The 19,952-nt window shown below is 35.8% G+C and overlaps 1 long non-coding RNA gene across 1 annotated transcript; it reads right to left on the reverse strand.

Annotated features, from left to right (window-relative positions):
- Positions 1–7,049: 7,049 nt before the first annotated feature.
- LOC107537060 (uncharacterized) lies at positions 7,050–19,176 on the reverse strand. The gene is made up of 3 exons (XR_001603200.2): positions 19,042–19,176; positions 8,225–9,557; positions 7,050–7,783 (listed from the first exon to the last, which is right to left on the reverse strand). It is a non-coding gene; the product is annotated as an uncharacterized LOC107537060 (long non-coding RNA).
- Between the last annotated feature and the right edge of the window lie 776 nt (positions 19,177–19,952).

The raw sequence follows: 19,952 nt of genomic DNA on the forward strand, positions 1-19,952 counted from the left end.
ATTAGTGTAAGATAGTGAAATATTTTAGTTCATTAGACTTACTATTGCTATTATTTAGATCATTCTGGAAATAGTGAAAACTATAAATTAAAAAAATAATATTCCAGCACTAATTATTCTCTTATTTTAGGGACATGGCGAACTATAGTTATGATACTTAAAAAGAATATTGATGAAAATTTCCAAGACTGCTTTATTCCTTTAATGAGCAATACACTCAGCTAAGCCAATTTTTTAATCATGCATGTCCCTAAAATAATGTTTCCTAGTTCCCCTTTGACATCCTTATGTGTGTATGCTATAAGAGTAAAGGAAAAAGAAGACTTTTGTTTGTTTGGTTTTTGTTGTTAACCCTCACCCAAGGATATTTTTTCCATTGATTCTTAGAGAGAGTAGAAGGGAGGGAGGGAGAGAAAGAGAGAGAAACATTGATGTGAGAGAGACACATCAGTTGGCTGCCTCCTGCATGTGCCCAACCGGGGCCTGGGATCAAACCTACAACCCAGGCATGTGCCCTTGGCTGGGATTCAAACCTGTGACCCTTTGGTGCATGAGCTGACACTTTAACCACGGAGCCATACCTGCCAGGGCAAGAAGACTGGGTTTTATTTAGGTTTAGAGTCCAGTAAAAAGAAAAGGGGCAGTATACATTTTATAAAATTAACCCCTAATGATTGTCATTATTATATATATGTATACATGCTTATTAATGAATATTTATCAAAAATAAATACACAAAAAGAAAGGGCAAAATGTTCGCAGTTGCAGTTTATATCCACACAATCACTGTTGATGTTTTAGCATATTTTTTCTCAAAACATTCTTTTCTATATATTGTTGATGTTATTTATTTTAAACTTCTGTTATTGGTTATAAATAACAAATCTTGTAACTATGATAAAAAACAATAAATAGAAGAAAAATAGAGCAAGAGGTTATGAAGAAATGTGTCAGGAAAAGGAAGAGAAAAGATTTTGCTTCAGGTATTTTCCAAATACTGAACATTGCTTTCTCATGAGAGTCTGAAAACTGTGCAATGAATGCACATACCCAGAAGCTATAAAATTACTGGACAATAAAACCTACAGATTTTAAATGCAGCACAATGTTATCTGGGCTTCTTTCCCATCAGAATAAAATAAAATAAAACAAGCCTCATAAAATAAAATGTATATTTGAAACACCATTGACTGATTCCACCTTATGTATAATGTCATACACACTATATTATTTCAAAATCCATAACTATTTATTAATCTACACATAGTGCATGACCCAAAGTAGACTCTAAACTTTTTCTGAGGAAGTGAATAATGTTTTTTACTGCAATAGACTGTGAAAATAAAATAGTTGGTCTGTACTCAAAAAGATCTTATAATATTGTTGGGAAGATAATTCAATACATGAAAATGTGCGATGTGAAAACAGAAATATAGAGAAATTCAGAGAATGCGGTCACCAGGGGGACATAGAGCTATGAGAAAAAATCCATGGAGAAAGAAAGATTTGAGTTGGAGCTTAAAGTTAACTAGAATTTATATTGTTTATCTTAGTAAATTGAAGAAATAGAAATATCACAGATGGGGACAATAGCAGGAGCAAAAGTTGAGGGAAGATACTGGACATGATGTGTCTGGAAAATTGTGGGAATTGGAGGACTAAATGAAGAATGATATACTAAATGCTTGTATCTGGGGATAAAGCTACAAGACAGTTGTCATGGAATAAGCAGTTATTAAGTAAATATTTATAACTGATGAAATTTGCAAAGCTGAAGTTGTGTGCCAGGTATATGAGAGTGTATCTGGCACATTGAACACCTGAAAAAAATGGGTGTACAGGCAATGCACCTGTATATTGTTCTTTATAACCCCTTTGAAATTTGGTGGGAGGTGATCCTTTCCTGCTCCTATGAAAACTCTGGTAGTGTCATTTCTCTCTTATGGTAATTTTAAATGGCAAATACTTAATAAATTAGAAATTCAAGTGCTGTCCCACTCAAAGTTTCCAAGTCATTCAATGTGGCTGTCTCCTCTCTTTGTCATTCAGTTCCTTACCTTTGTTGTTTCTGATTCTTCTGGGGAAGGATGGAGAGAAAAGAAAAACAGGAAAAAAAATTCTTATTTGACTAGGACTGTTCTGAACTGACTTCTTGGTTTCTGGACCTGGCCCATCTCTAAAGCTAACTCTTTTGAGGGTGCTCGTGTGTGTTCTTACTAGGGCTTCTCACCTGTGCTTACCTTGATATATTCTCTTCTTGCAGATAGCACACACCTTCCTCATGCCCTGAAAGTCTTAGGTTACACTTAGCTTCTTTTCACTGAGGCACTCTACCCCAACCAGATGACCCTGTCAGATAGTACCTGAGTCAATTCCACATCTGCTTTCTGTTGTGCATGTCCCTCAGCTGTTCTTGGGGACCCTGGCATAGCCTCTGCCCCTATAGATTCTGGGACTACAGGCTGATTCCAGAGCAACCCCTCTTTTTCAGCTCATCTCTTAGCATCATTGCTCATTGTTTTTAACTTTCTGGACAGCATGTGAGACACCAGTTTCCTATGCTTTCCTGACTGAAGGTGATAATAATGAGCCCTTTAAAATGTCTCTTTGAAGTCTCTTTCATAGGATTGAGGTATGGATGAAGAGACCTTCTCCATTGATGGATATTGGTCTTACAACCCAGCTATTCCAAAAAAAAAAAAAAAAAAATCTTCAAAATTTCCTTCTCTCAAAAACCTATTTTGATATTTTTCTCTAAAAGTTTCCATCTTGGCCTGGCACCTCACATTGATATCTTTTTAGGGATTCAACTAAAACTTCCATATTAAACCCTCTTCTAGAAACATATAGCAGGGGACTAACATAGCAAGACCAGGAAGAATTTTCCTGAGGAAATGGAGAGAGAGAGATTTCCTGGAATTCAAGAAAAAAACATTTCAATACTGAAATGTTGCTTCATGGTGTCAAAGGCTCCCAGGAAGGCAAGTAAGAGAAGAACTGAGAAGAACCCATTTTCTTTGGTAGCAGAAAGGTGGTTGGTGATCTTGGCAAGAATACTTCCTATGGAGAAGTGGAGGCAGAAATTGAATTCTGTGAGATTGATGAAAGAGGGGGAAGTAAGGAAATGGAACCACAGAGTTTGAAACTTCAGAAAGTTTGATGTGAGGGAGAGGAAAAAGTTGGGAATTCTCTTTCAGTGTGAGAGGCAGAAGACATTTAAGTGCCTCAGGAAGATACTGGTAAGTGAAAAGTCGTAAAGGATACCAGAGAGAGAAGTGATCCTCCAGAAAATAGATAGGTGGGTGCAAGAAGGCTGGAGGGGTTGAAATCTAGAGTGGGGGTAATAATTAGCCTTGGGCAGGAGAAATGCTCCTTCCTAGGGTACCAGGAAGAAAGAATTAGTGTGGATTTAGGGCAAACTTGGAGATTTGATGTTTGAAAGCTGAGGAATTCATGGCCTAATAGCAAAGTCCTGGAACAGAGGACATATTTTTTTGTGATGGTGGTGGTGGTGGAGGTAAGGATTGAAAAAGTAAAGTGAAACTGAATAACAGAAGGCCTTAAATATTCTTCTATATGTGACATAAGATAGACATGAATCAGGGGGAAATTATAAAACATGTAAACATGGGGGCATATTGACTAATAATTTAAATTAGTGCTTACTCTGCACAAGAACCTCTACTAAGGGCTTCACAAGCATATATCCAATATCACATCTCCACTTAACCTGGACTACAGCTGATTTCCAGTCCACTTTTGCTACCACAAATAATTCTTTATACAAGAGCCAAGACAGGTTGTTTAAAAATCAATCTGTGTCAGTGCCATACTTCACTTTCACCCTCGCATGGCTTCCAAGTGCCTGGAGATAAGTCCTACATGTTCTGGACCCTGCCTAGCTCTTCAAACTCACCTTTTTCTTTGTTGTATGTTATATTATTTTGGAGTTATTGTAAATAGATCTGTTTTTATTTCATTTAAGTTTTCTAACAATTTTATGCAGGAATATGAAAAAGCTATTGATTTTTATTTCACACAATTTACAGTAGGTAATATTTCAAAATGTTAGGTTAAAACTTTTTGCAACACACAGATAGAAAGAAGACACAAAAACAAACCAACTCCCCACCTACCTCCACCCCAAATCCTGAATTCCTTAGTCATAGAGCTTGACATCTTATTTTGGTTTCAGTAAGAAAAAGAAAGCTCCATAAAGTATTATATTCTCACTGTTACATAGGAATAGGAGAAACCAATGCGTGGCAATGCAAATTATGGAAAAATACCAACATCTAGTTTCCCACTCCCCTTACTCAAACCTCTCTCTAGCTCCATTTTTTTTTTTAATTAAAAAAAAAGTATTTTTATTGATTTTTTAGAAAGGAAGGGAGAGGGAGATAGAAACATAGATTGGCTGCCTCCTGCACAACCCCTACTGTGGATCGAGTCCATAGACTGGGCATGTGTCCTGACTGGGAATCAAATCCAGCTAGTGACCTCTTGATGCCTGGGAAGACACTCAGCCACCTGAGCCACACCGGCCAGGTGCTTCATTTCATTTTTATACAGCTCTCAGCCTGAGTGAGTATGTATTGGGCATAATATCAAGATAAATTTTCTGTTATTTGTCATAGTGGTGCTTTTTGTACCACAACTTTTAGCTTATACCGTATTTAAATGAACTTGTAAATTTACTAAGCCATTAACATTTTCTGTGGGGATAAAACATGGTTTGTGAGGTTTTAGCATGAAAACTTTTTTTCCTTCCTTTTTTTTCTTTTCAAAAAAAATTTTAAAACTAACTTAAAAGAACTTGTCTGGACATCCTTAAGTCTTAAGATGACCAAAAATAAATAAAGAAGATTATAAAGATATTGGTTTGATTTCAGTGGCTTTTGTATTCTAGCAATTAAAAAAAATGAAAGCAAAACTGATAACACTTCCTACTTAAATGTTTTCAGAGAAGAGCATTAAAATGGTCATTTAATATTTCAGTGTGATCTGTACAAACTAACACTAGCTGTTTTGAAAGTTTTGCAATGGATCAATAAATTTCCAATTTATGTATTTTAAAAGGAATGTTAGGAAATATCAGAGTATTTAAATAATAAAAGTATCTCAAATTAATGTGTTTGAAACACTCTATGTATTTATGAGCTGCTATTTATTTTTATAAAAGTTTTTAAGAACTTCTCTCACTAGAAGTCCCTTAAAATGCAATACTTATGTAGTAATTGGCAAGGAAATACACACCACTTACAAACATCAGAAAATAAATCTTAATTCAACATAGTTAATAGCTTTCTCCCACTTTTACTATATATACATAGATTGATTTTGGCTTTGTTATGGAGCATTTGCATCCAAGTATATAATTTGTTCTAACCAGTTAATTCCTACTCTGTCTTAATAGCTTTCATGACCTCTACTCAGATGTACTTGCCTTACTGAATTTTTCTAAAATCCTCACTCGAGGATATGTCGTTATTGATTTCAGAGAGAGAGGAAGCGAGAGAGAGCGAAGCATCAGTGTGAGAGGAGCATCAGCTTGCTGCCTTTCATACGTGCCCTGACCAGGGATAAACCCGCAGCCTGGGTGTGCTTCTTGACCTGGGACTGAACCCACCGCCTTTTGGTGTACAAGATGACGCTCAACCAACCGAGCCACCCGGCCAGGGCTTGCCTTAGGCATTTTATATTTGCTTTAGGGAAATATAAGTGAATAGGAAGAACCAGAAAAAATGATATAACCAAACATTAGCAGAGCAAATCTGATACATGATCTGGAAGAGCTACGAACTGAACAAATCCTTTCATCTTTAGCAAGCTACTTGATAATTTACCCAGAATGTCAGAAGAGACAACCGTCTTTATGCTCCTATCATACGCTCTAGGTAGCATTCCATACTATATTTCATTTATTTTATTATTTTTTAAATTAAATTTATTGGGGTGACAATGGTTAATATGAATATATAGGTTTCAGGTGTGGGTTTCTGTGTTACGAGATCTGTATATACCCTTGTGTGCCCACCACCCAAAGCATTCCATACTTTATAACAGTGGTCCTAAAGTGTGGTCTGGGACCAGCAGCAGCAGCAATCACCTGGGAACTTGTTAGAAATGCAAATTCTTGGGCACCACCCCAGACTTGCTGAATCAAAACCGCAGAGTGTAGGATCCAGTAAACTCTATTTTAACAGGGCCTCCAGGCAATTATGAGAACCACTGTTCAATAAGCTGCACATGGTTCTGGCACAGTTACTAATATAAAATAATATTGAAAGTAAACTAATTAAAAAATATAAAAATAAAAAGATACAGACCTTTGTTTGAAGAACCAAATTGAAATAACTTTAGATCTCTAGACTTTTCTAGGGATTCTATAAAATTTTATGAGTATAATAATAAAAATTCTGGATAAATAGTATCTTTTGTTTTATATTACAAATCAGTAATTTATTATTAATATAGCTAAGTGAAATAAGTCACACAGAAAAAGTAAAAACCAATATTTATTTAACTCATATGGGATATAAAACTGGAAGCAACAAATGGACAAACAAAACACAAGCAAAAACTTATAGACACAGAGAGCAGCATGGTGGTTACCAGCGGGACGGGGGTAGGCGATAGGAAAGGGGAAAGGGAGTAGAATATATGGTGATGGAAGAAGATATGACTTTGGGTGGCAGCACTCAATGCAATATACAGATGATGTATCATAGAATTGTACTCTGGAAACCTATATAATTTTATTAACCAATGTCACCCCAATAAACTTAATTTAAAATATATATATATATATATATATATATATATATATATATATAATTAAACTAAATGAGTGACATAACCCACAAAGGGAAAGTGGGCTATTTTAATGAAAACAGTGGGACAAGAGGAGAAGACTACCTCTGAATTGCGGTGATTATTATGATTAAATAGTTATCATAACGATGTGCCTCCTTTGTGTTTGTGAAAAACTCTAACATATACCCTTACAATTTTTATAGACCATTATTTATACTAATAATTACTTGATGTTTCGTCATAATTTACTCCAGTTTTTAAAATATAAACCGAGAGCTCCCTAGAGGATGGGATGCATCTGTAATATTACTAAACTCCATAAGTTCCAGTGAAAGGAAACCTCAAGTACTATATATAGTTTGCTGCTGTTTCTTCCAGACGTACTTTTGTGCATTATCACTGTTTATTCCGAAAAATCTTTATAGCATAGATGTGGTTTTACCTTGAGAATGATGTGAACCTAATAGAATTCTGAATAGTTCCTGTAAAAGATCTAGATGCTATCTGGGCTGGGTTGGTAAAACTGAAACTTCTCATTCATCGATACTATAAGTTAGTTCTAGATGCTAACCTGAGATGATTGCCAAAATATGTTATTCAATGAAAAAACTAAACTGTGAGATCATATATATAGTCTGATTCTGTTGATATGCAAATTAAAACACAAGAGTTTAAAGTTATATCTTAGTGTGGTACAGAAACCCATGTAGTCTCATTACCTACATGAGTGGAAGCCTCTTTTTCTATCTTTCCAAGATAGAAAGTCAGACAAGATCAGGTGTGGTCAGGATGATATGGCCATAGGATATCTCTTTATTCTTGATAAAGATATTTGGTGACTTTTAATTTGGTGCATTAATTGTTCTCTTATGGGAAGGTTGTCTTTCTTTCATAGAGCTTGCACTTGCACTCCCAGATGTCTGTTTATTTTTTTCCTGTGTTCATATTTCTTGCTGGTGATGTGTACCTGAAGGGAGAGAAGACAGCTCAGATGGTAGCTGACACTCTTCTGGGTGAAATGAAGTATGTGTTAAGGGGGTGGCCACAAAGAGAGAAGGGACTCTGTTATTGCATTTTGTAATCCGCCCCCCATCAATCTGCACCAAGCACTGCTTTTTGCTGAGGGCTGCTTCTCCCTCTTGTAGTTACTCAATAGGAGCTTGGTGATGGGTAGCTACTTAGTACTTTTGCATTAGGCAGTTATTCTATTCTTTCTACCCACCCAGAGGTCAGTGATGCCCAGATGAACTGCCACTTGTGGCAGGCACTGGACTGGAGCTTATGTTTTCTGTCCACTCCTTTTGAACCCAGTATGACAGAGCAGGTCCTGAGCTAGCCAGTAAAATGTGAAAAGAGAAAAGTACGGAACTAGAAAGCTTGCCTCCTGGTTCTGTGGGACTTGACCTACCTTCTGATTCTCCAAGGGCTTTTTACAGTGTTTGATTTAGTTTCTGGAGTCCACTGAATTCCTTTTTAACCTTGTGGCATCTCCAGATTTGGGTTCAGGGGAAGAATTGAACAGTCCATGTTTGTTCACACTTTGATCCTGACCACTGTACCAAACTTCAGCTTAAAATCTCTTCCCTTACATCTGACTTTATCTTTCTTATACTTTAGCCCCCAGCTATATAATTTCCTCACGGAAGCCTAATTCACAGATTAATATCTTTTTTCTAATACTTTTCTCTATGACCTGACAATTGAAATTCGATAAGAAGTTTTTCAATAACTGGTCATCTCTTTAGATGTTAAGGTCCATGAGAGCAAGGGATGTGTCTGTTTTTCTTGGTACAGCTTTATCTATGAGATCTATCCTAGTGCTTAGACATTAGGTGAGACTTCATGAAATCTTTTTCAAAGAAAAAGTAAGGGAAGAAGGAACAAAGAAAAGAGAAATAGATCTATTTTTGTTAAAGTGAAACATAATGTATATTTACTCAAGAGTAATCTACCTCTCAATTAGTCACATCTGTAATATATAAAAAGCATGGAACCACAGACTAGCTTTATCCTGGATGCTAAATAATGTTTGGTCTTCTCATTTTATTAATATCTTGATATAGATAAAAAATAGATGACTTTCCTGGAAAAGAAACATAAGTTACAGCATCAAATGAAAGTGAATTTTGTATTATCTATTGGGAATGAATAAGAAAGTGTTAACTGTGTATACTATGACTAAGAGACTTTAGAATTCCCAGGATATAAATAATTCCCTACTTAAAAATCTGAAAATTTAAGTGAAATATTTAGCAAAAATTAAACTTTCTTTACTTAAAAAAAAAACACCAGTGAAGATTAAATAAGAGTAGAGCAATAAAGAAGAAAAAAAGGAAATGATAGGCACAAGTTCAAGATCTTACTTCTAAACACTTCAACAATTAATTTCTCCTCTCTATATTTTCTAATATACAAGTGAATTACTCAGACCATTGTCTACATGTTTCCTAAACCAGATAGTACATTTCCAGGCACATTACTCAAGTTCTCAGATGCTATATCAAGAGATAAAATGAACTTATAACCTCAGATTATTATTTTTTTCTCTGGGGTACCAAGCTATGGTAGAAACACTTGGTGCTTGCATGTTATCTTCTTATTTAATTCAATTCTTCTTTTCTAGTATAATACTTTAATCTCAGAGACACATGTATGGATACATGAATGGACAAGACTCCTCTCTGCCATCTCTCCCTCCCATATCAATCAAGTTCTCCAGGGTTGTCATCTTCATCTGTAATCTACAATGAGAGGGTAAAGTTTATTACTTTACAATGAAGCAAACAAGAAACTATTCATCTACAAAACTTCTGCTTTCCTCAGTATTCGTCTCTTTTACAATACAGTTTCTTCTTAGTGCCAATTTGTTTTGTTCTTTTTGCTTAGTTTTGAGCCAACTTTCACTCTTCCATGTATGTAAAAGGCACACTGTGGAAGTTATCAACTACCAATTAAGGTTGTTCCAAGTGCTAGGAAGGAAAACAAAACAAAGCTCTCAGCAGGCAAGGCTTATACTGATAACTGGAAAACACCAAATTAAGACTAATTCACGTAACTTCAGAGCATGACTCAGAGCTGCAGATCATTGAGTTAGGGCTGGCAATACACACGGAAGAGCTCAGTATATGCAAACACAGGCTGAAAAATGCACAAACGTCATGGATGGATCAGTGTATTGCAAAGATGGGTATTATGACCGAGATTGTCATAACAATAAAGGTTAATAACATCTGTGAAGAAATGAGTGTTTCAAGTGACTCAGAGCAGAGCGCATTGTAAAAGTAGAGGCTCTGTTTATATTGAGCATGTCACTGTGACTATGAAATTCCAGAATGAGGAGTTTTGGTACTACTTTGTGGAACAAATAAGCCATAGCCACTTGAAGACATGTCATGAAGAAAAGTAAAAGCAGGAAGCCCAATGCCAAGTCATCTGTGCTCATGGGGTCATTCTCACTAACTCCCTGGCATTTGATTGGCCTAAGTCTATGGTTATCAGACTCACTCCTTGTCCACACTTTGTGTGTCTGTCCAGCCTTTTGGCATACAACTCTATTTTCCAACTCCTTTCTTTGTCATGCTATAGATCAAACTTCTTTTCTTCTACCCTTAGATTCATTTTCTACCAACACTGCTAAGGATTTGCTAGAAATCTAACTTACTCTGCAGTTTTCTCTCCAGCTTGGTTTGTTGATTGCCTACCACTTCCTCCACCCCCCACACAAATGTGCTTCACTCTCCTTTCTTACAATATGATGCATGTTAACCTCTCAGCCATTGTTAGTGGTGGATATTGTTATAGATCTTACAGACAGAGACTACTGGGAAGAGGAAACAGACTGAAGGATATTCATTTCTAGGTGAGGGGAAATAATATATGGATTCAGAGATCTGAAAATAGTTGAATATGGTAATTAGACATAAAGATAAACAATGTGTTTTTAAAAGGAGGGTGACAGACGAGTGAGTATGCATGGTAGTACAAGTGAGGTGATACGATTGCCACACAGAAGTTGGCACTAAGAAATGAGAGGGAAATTTATGCTAAGGAAAGTTGTAGGAACACTGGTCTGAATTCTTGATAGGAAAACACAGAATATGAGAAATAAATGGTCACTTCTAGTCCATGTTCCTTCCTTTACTGAATTAATTATATCTGTGAACAGGGCAGATCCCCAGCACTATAGGCTCGGGGTGAAGAGAGCAGATTCTGAATTTAAGCAAAATTGGTTTCAGGTCCCACCCAGCTTTACTGGTTACTATTATGTGAACTTGGGCAAGTACAAACCCTCTTCAGGCCTCTGTAAAACAGACTTAATAATTGTATCTACTTCTTTGAAATAGTTGCCCATGCTCACCGTATTTACCTCCTAAACTCTCTTCCATCAAGATTTTGTCCCTGTGATGTCGTCTACTCTTGCTCTGGTCACCAATAACATTCATGCCACTAAATGCACGTGTGGTCAATTCTCAGGACTCATATTATTTAGTATGTCAGTTGCATTTGGAACGTGTACCAATCTTGGTGACTTTGCCCTGGTTGTTCATTCCACTAAGAATACTCTTCTTCAGAGAGTCTCATGGCCAACTTCCTTTACAGTTAAACCTTTGAGGTTGTTGTATTACCAACTCAATGTGGCTTACCCTGACCCAAAATAAGACATTAACAAATTACAAAAACATATTGTGTACTTATATAACAAAACTCACACTATCAAATACTAAGGTATAATTCATAAATTTAGTATTATTCAAATAAAAACTCAAAGTTTTAATTTTTTAATATATAAAAATATCTAAAATAATTTAAAAGCCAACAACATGCTGATAGAAGCATATTCGAAGGAGAGGAAAACATGGTTTACAGAAAAAAACATACAAAAAAGCTACCTATGTGTGTGTGTAAAGACAACTCATTTATTATAAGTGAAATGAAAACTAAAATGACACTGAGATCTTGTTTTACTTACCAAATTCCAAATATAAAATATTTTATGATATACTCTTGAGCATAAGTATGAGGTTAAGGAAACATGAGCTCTTGTGCTTTTTTATACATTACTACTGAGAATATAAGCAGGCAGGGCTTCTACTTGGCAAGATCTATAAAAATTATAAAAGAGCATTTTCTTTGACTCAACAGTTCCATTTGTGGGCCTTTATTCTAAAACTACACTGTGTAAATGATTTAAATACAAATATATTCATTGAAGTATTTTCTATAATTATAAAAAATTGAAACAAACTAAGTGACTATTACTAGGGTACTGGTTAAATAAATGATTGTACATGATACAAGGCACTATCGTGCAGCTGTGAAAGAAGGTGGGCAATCTATATACTGATAGGATTACTAAGATATATAATTAAGTGTAAAATGCAGGGCTTGGAACACTATGAACAATATTCACCCCATTTTCATTAAAGTATGCATATATATTTTACATTTATTTCATATATATAATAAATACATTTCATATTTATTCCTAGAATACCCCAGAAAAGATTAACAGGAAACTGGGAGCCTTAGTGCTGTAAGGGTTGGAAATGAATTATAAAGGTCAGGATGGGATAAGACTTTTCACTTTTGTCTTTATGTTTTGAATTTTGACAATATTAACTACAAAAAATAAAAGTATAGAAAGAGTTGTCTACTAACACAATTTATAATATACTCATTCTAATCTTTATTTTAAAGAAGAAGATAAGATTCAGAATGGTGGTGACAGAAGGTTACCCAGCTTTCTGCAGACAGGACCAGAGCTAGCTCTCAGATTTTCTACCTCCCAGTTCAGGGCAAAGTCTACAGCACCAGAGGAAAGCAAACTTATATAGCTGTATATAACTGGAAATCAATTAAAGTAACAAAGCCAAAATTGATTGTACATTTTAATTTCATATTATGCTTTTGGTCTGATACAAAATATTCTGAAAATGTTGCCATCTGTCATTCATGAAGATGTCAATTATTTCTCCAACTTTCTTGAGTAGTTTTCTTCAACAGTGGTGACAGTAATTAAGCCTTCTTTACCTCTCAGAGGTTTTCCTCTGCAATCAAGGTCTTATATTTGTGAGGTAACTGCCTAAGGTTAGAAAAGATTATCTGTATCTGTGGAACAAAGATTATATCTGTGCCATGCTGACACCATTTCCTTTATGGCATCAATCTTCAAACACATTAGTTCTCCTTGCCTTTCCTGAATTATTTCCTCTGTGATTGTGCCTTAACTCTTAGAACTATAATTTATGCAATGTACAAACATTTTAATGAAGCTCCAACCATGTTCCTAGAAACTTAGGATAAAAGGGTGAATAATGAAAAGCATCAAGAAACTCATTTAATCGGGGATATAGATTTATCCATTTAAAAATAATTTATTGAGGGCTTACTATGTATCAGCACTGTTCAGGTTGCTGGGGATACAACAGTGAAGAAAACACAGAAATCTTAACTACTGACATTTAGGGAATTTGAAAATGGATTGGATATTAGCTGAGATGAGGGGATTATTATTAATTTTCTAGGTGTGATAATTATTGTGGTTACATAAAGACCTATTTTGAAAATATACATATTGACATATTTAGAGGAGAAATGTCAAGATGTATTTAACTTATTATGAAATGATTCAGGGGAAAAAATGATCTCCTAGAGTATAATAGCTTCCTTAACAGTAGAAACACATTCAAACTGGCCCTTTTAATATTTTTTATGTGTTCTCCTTTGTGACTAAGCAGAGTAGGTGTGAGATTATTGCTAATAATTAGAAGGTATTATCCGTGTCTGTTTTATAAAATTTTAAAGTACATACCTATATCTATTTCTAGGTAGATAAAGCAAATAGTAGAAGCATGTTAACAATCGTTGACTCTAGGTGGTATGTATAAGAGGGTTCACTGTATAAATCTTTAAACTTTTTTGTATGTTTGACATTTTCTACTTAATAAAGAGCTAGAAAAGTTTCTGCCCACTGGAGCATACATTCTAGTGGGGGCAGGGAGAGACATGCCTAAAGAAATAAATAAGTAAAATACATAATATGTCAGATGATGATAAATGCTATTGGGAATCAAGCAAAAGGGGTATGAGAGTGATAGTTTTAACACAAATAATTTATAAATCTATTCATTTGATATTTACTTGGATAGAGTTCTAACACTAAAAAATATTTAAATAACATTTAAAGTGTCATAGGCACAATGACTAAAAGTGGGTTCTTCTCTGTGGGTGTGCAGGAAAGAGCTTGAAGAAATTACTGAAGCAGCTCTTGAAGGGTAAATGGAAATTTGCTAAAAGGACAAGTAGTTTGGGGGCCCTGAGAGAGTATCCCAGGACAGATTAACAAGGAGAATGAATGACTCCCTGGCTCCACTAAAAAGATTGTGGCCCAGGGGTTCTGCAATTTGCAATTTTATGAAACTCTACAGATAATTCTAATATCCTCCAAAAGTTGAGATTCTGTAGCATGGAAACAGGTAAAACTCATGAAAAAAGAGAAAATGGGAAAGTGATTGGAAATATAGGTTGTTGCTAGGCAAGAATGAAACTTTATAACAAGATAAAGATTTTAAAATTTATTCTATAGTCATGAGAGCTTCAGAAGGCTTTTTTTTTTTTTTTTTTAAATATATCTTTACTGATTTCAGAGAGAGGAAGGGAGAGGGAGAGAGAGAGATAGAACCATCAATAATGAGAGAGTCATTGATCGGCTGCCTCCTGCATGCCCCCCACTGGGGATTGAGCCCACAACTTGGGCATGTGTCCTGACAGGGAATCAAACCTCGATCTCTTGGATCATAGGTCAATGCTCAACCACTGAGCCACGCCCACTGGGCTGCAAAAGGCTTTTAACCATGGGAATTACATGAGTAATCATATCTGAATTTTAGAAAAATAACTTAGATGATGTGTTTAGGTAAGTAGGAGAGGGGAGCTACTAGAGTCAGGGAAACCAGGTATGCTACTCCATTAATTTAAACGAAAGTTGATGAAGTCTGTTCTAGATCCCTGGAACCTGGAATAGAGAGATATTTGGACGGAGACTAGAGGGATCTTAATGATGTGATGCAAGTAAGAAGGATTTCAAATATCCTGATTTAGTAAGCTACTAACAGACTTAGGAAAGGAGAAGTAAAAATTTGGAAGGGATAGAGAATATATTTTAGCTTGCTGTTCTTGAAGAGTTTGTGGGACACATGCATGGATCTATCCAAAAGCTAAAAAAAAGCATAAGCTTGAACAAGGGACAGGGGCAAAAAATAGAGATTTTTTTTTTTTTTTTTTGATGTGTGGTATGTTGGAGGCCTGGGTTTTGGACTTTGTGGGAGAGGATATCAATACTCATGGAAAACGCTGAGCAAAAGAGAAGAAAATGTGAGCAGCATTTAAGAAATGGTTAGAGCAGAAAGAGTAATGAAAGTCAGTCATACTTTTATTCTAAAGAGTTTAGAAATTCCTCTAAAACATAATTGTCATTAGCTTTGTACAGTTTCCAAGGCATTAGTGCAGTGCATACAACCGGTATTTAATAATTGCTTGCTACGTTGATGACCTAATGATATGCATAGGAATCAAATTAGATGAAGGACTTAGAGCCTAGGATCAAATACCAATATTATTATTAATGAATCAAAGAGAACAAGGAATATTAAAAATGAATCTTCTTGAGTCATTCTTTTTAAAATTTTAATCTAAAAACTAGTTAATTTTAAAAAAGCTTCAGACATAAACTACTCATAGACATTTTCCAACTGGCTTAAGGATTATACGTTAATATTTCTATAGAAATTTTACTTTTTTTTTGTCTAACATTTTGGGCTTTTTTTTTTCTCTCACACTAGAATATTAGTTCTAATAATTTTTAAACATTTAAAAAACACTTGGCTCCTGTAAATAATATCATTTCTATATGGCTTTTGCCAACTTTTTAATGACACAAGTCTTCCATAAATCACTGAATACCCTTCCAGTTAGAGCTGTCTTCTGAATACAGTGACTCTTGCAGCTACTTGTAGCTTATCAAAGCAGCCAGGCTAATTGAATGAAAGTCAACACTCTAAAATCATAAGTTGTGTGATCATCGCCTTATCAGATCCTACAGTAAACCAGGATGAACAAAGGACCAGAATTCGGCACTGATTATTAATTAAATGAAAAGAGAAAGTCTAAAATCAATCATAGGAATGATTAGCAATGGTTACTCATACAGGGTGGGGCAAAAGTAGGTTTACATTTATTCATATGGGAAATAATGCAATAATTAATAAGTAATACAAGAATAGGCTCTGTGTTTTGCACACTCACAACTGTAAACCTACTTTTGCCCCACCCAGTATGGCAGCTGGATGGCCGTCAAACCAAGAAGACTATGCAGATGTGTTGAAAGAGGTGGAAGAAGAAAACATAATATTTATTGGACCCCATGGCATCTTACAAGGATTCAGACTCATAATTTCCTAAGTGACTCAGCAGCCTTGCACAATCGATGCTTTGAAAAACCCAGTTCCTTAAGACGACTCCAAAGTACTAACTGGTGCTTGCTAACCGACGTTATTAAAATCTTTCTCCAAAATGCACTTCTGCATGGTGTGTTTACCTGCTGGACTGACTAATTTCTATTTCATTAAAGTTATCTGAAGAGCCCTACCACACATGTTGATCTAGTCCATTTTTATCCATAAGTATAAGTAACTGTAAGAACCAGAGCCATTAACTCTTCAGTATTTCCTGTGTTATTTTGAGCCTCTTCATACGATTTTTTAGTCATGTGCTAAAAATAAATTTCAGCCAAGTAATGATTCTTCATTCAGGAAGAGGCTTGAAGTAGGGGGGACTTAAAAATCAAGGGACAAATTAGAGCAAAGCTGTTGTAATCTCAAAGGCAAAAAAAAGTCAATCCAGAAAAGTGGATTCCTTTTCAATTTACAGCATGCAAACAGCCTTGAGAAAATAAACATTGTGGCTTACGCCTTTCCATCACTGAAAATTGTTCATCAGTAAGAAAATAAAACCACAGGTATGTGTAAGAAGTGATAGGGGACCAGGTAAAAAATTTGTTTGGTCAAGTTCATTGGTTTTTGTTTACTGTTATGGAAGTAATTTTATCAGGAACTAGGAGAAAGGAAGTTAATGACTTTATGCTCACTATTGAAAGTTTAATGTTTCTCAACGTCCAAGAATTTAGCACCAGGTAAATCTTTGTGCTGCTAATGAACAACTTACAGTAAAACATACAAATCATACCCTGTCCTGAGTTTAGCTCCCTGGGAAATAGGCACACTGGCTGCCACTGTGTCTGTTTGCTCGTTCATCGTAGCTATGTTAATAAAATTTAGGATGCTGTCAATAGAAGCAAGTGTTTAGCTTGTTAGCATTCCTTCAGGAAATATTCTATGTTTAGACAGACTTAAACAATCAGCATCCGGACCAAACATCTGAAAAAGTGTGAAGCAGGAATAGGTTAATTTTAGATAGAGCCGTGATGAATTATTTCCTCTCATTGCAGGTCAGTGGCTTTTTCTAGGGCCGTGTTTAGTGGCAAGGCACTGCAACTGGGCTTCGAAGAGACCTGGGAAAGACGTTCGGTAACGCTTCTGATTAGAGTCACAGCCTCACTTATTCTCCAGGCTTATCGACCCCAAACTCTTTTCTAAATAGGTTGCAACTCACTGAAGGAGTTAACAAAGGTATGCTTTGGGAAAGACTGGCGCCTTACATTTAAGTCGGTGTAGGGAATATGAGAAAGTTTGTGCATCTAGTAAGGAAGTGTTTGGAGATACTTCTGAAATTTGTATTAGAAAAACATTTTCAAAGACATTTGTAGTCATCTCCCTTTCTCATGCTCTTCACCTAAGTGAACATGGGTTTTCTACCACTCAACTTGAAGAAAATGAACAATAAAATTAGATCATTGCTCCCTCCTGGAGTTTTGGTTTTGTTTTGTTTAGTTTAGTTTGCATTCTCTTTAACTCTCCACCAAAGGCTCTTAAACGCCATAAATGTTAATTTATAACAAAACAGCTATTGTGTTTGTGTACATCAAATGATTGTGTAAAAGTTCTAGCCTCTCTTGTTCCTTTATTGGTAAAGTCTTTGAAACCCAAACGGTTTTTGTGACCTTCAAAAAGGTGTGATGGCAAATTGTTTGAACTCGTGTGAAAGAATTCTCTCGTTTATTCATAGAACACAGTGTTGTGATGTTAGAAACGCAAACGTTTTCCACACAGGATGTTAGTGCATACCCATGCGTGTGTCTGCTGTGATGTGGGCACTACAGTACTTCCAGGTTTATAAGGATATCAGCTGTAAACAGGATGCTCAGTAACAGCTATGGACACAGTGCCTCTCTCGCTTGGAGAGAGAAGGTTTGAAGGTATAAATGGCAAAATTCCGCTGGAGTAAAGATAAAAACATACTCAATTTCTTTTCAAAATATCTTTTATATGTTCTATATATAGAACATATATCCTAAACACAAAATCCTGTTTCAGGCAATATATATCAGTGAAACTGTAGGACATTCTTTAAGCATTCCATATATAAGTTGTTGTGTTGTTTTATAAGAAGCACTTCAGTTTATGATGATAAATTAAAAAAATAAAACAAAAAGAGATTCGATCCTGTTATTCCTGAGTACTCTTCAGATTAAGGATAAGAGTTTATAATCCTGTACCATATATAGAAAAAGCTTTTTGATTGATTTAAATGCAAAGTTTTTCTGTAAATTAATTTTACAGGAATTAAGCCATATCATTATGGCAATGTATAAACACTTACTATTTAGTAGGCTCTATATTGCTGTACCCATTGTTCTATTGACCTTTCCATCACTTTTGGAAAGATAGAAGCTAAGCAACACATTAATAATTGACTTTGGTTGGGGCTGGCTGCCCGGGAAAGTCAAAGGAAGGTATTTTAGGCAGCACACATGTTGTCCATGATATCCTTATTAATAATAATAGTCAGTTGTGGTCTCCTTAATTCTTTTAAAAGGCGGAATCAGTGTGATGATGAAGGTAGCAAGAAAAACAACTTTCTAAAGAAATGCTTCCACCTATCCAGTTCCCCAAATCGTTATTACTATTCTTAGGGTTTTCTCTTTTCCTTCTCTTCATTTTATCACAGCAAACTTCCCTCAGCCCTGCCACCTTATACACCCCCCTCCTTGACTCCTTCAGTGAAACTAAAATCAGAAAGAACCCACAACTCCACCCAGTCCAATCTTACCTGTCTCTATTCGAGTTTTTGATGAATTCCTCCACCTGTCCTCTTGACCCAGCTTCTTTCTGCTTTCAGTTCTTGCTCCATGCATTCGCTTCTCATTCAAATGCATCTCTAACTTATATTCAACATTCTCTGAGCTTAAAAGAAAAATTCCAGTAGCAGCCACTTCTATTTTATATGCTCCATTTACCCGACTCTTCATCTTTTAATAGCCAAAGTCCTCAAGTCACACTTATTGTTTCTGCTTCCTTACTGCCCATTGTCCATTCAGTGCCCTGGAATCTGGCTTCAGTTCTTACATCTGCTTTTCACTTTGGTTCAGCTCTTACTGAGGTCATCAGTCGTTAAAATCAGCGTGTGTGTTTTTCCAGTCTGGGTGTTACCAGGCTTTTCTCAAGCATTTGAAATTGCTCAGCACCCTTTCCTTAAAAGTATTAAGTCCTTTGGTTTTGGTGACAACTTATGTTTGGGTCTCCTCCTCCCCTTCCTTAGATTTCTTTTCAGTCTCTTTCAGTCTCCTCCTTTACCAGCACTTCTAAATACTGACTATCCTCAGGTATCTGTCCTGTAGACCCATTCCTCAGACCCTTCCTGAATCATCTTAACTACCAACTATACGTAGACATCTCTTATGAGCTGACCTGAACACAACTTAGGTTCTTTTTGGTGTAAAATGATAGCCGCAGGAGAAATTCCGAGGACAGTAGGAGCTAGCTACACACCACTGTCACCACCAATTAATAATGAAACCAAGTCTCAGAGTAAATTCAGCTGCACAGGTAAACCACTTATCTAAATATTTATTAGAAAGTAATCAAACACACGCACACACACATGTGCGCGTGCACGCACACACACCAGTTTGTACAATCTGCTCTGCAAGTCTGAGGAAATAACAAGATTCCAGCAGTAGT

The sequence above is a fragment of the Miniopterus natalensis genome, chromosome 5 (assembly GCF_054644295.1).
Source record: "Miniopterus natalensis isolate mMinNat1 chromosome 5, mMinNat1.hap1, whole genome shotgun sequence".
Taxonomy (NCBI): Eukaryota; Metazoa; Chordata; class Mammalia; order Chiroptera; family Miniopteridae; genus Miniopterus; species Miniopterus natalensis.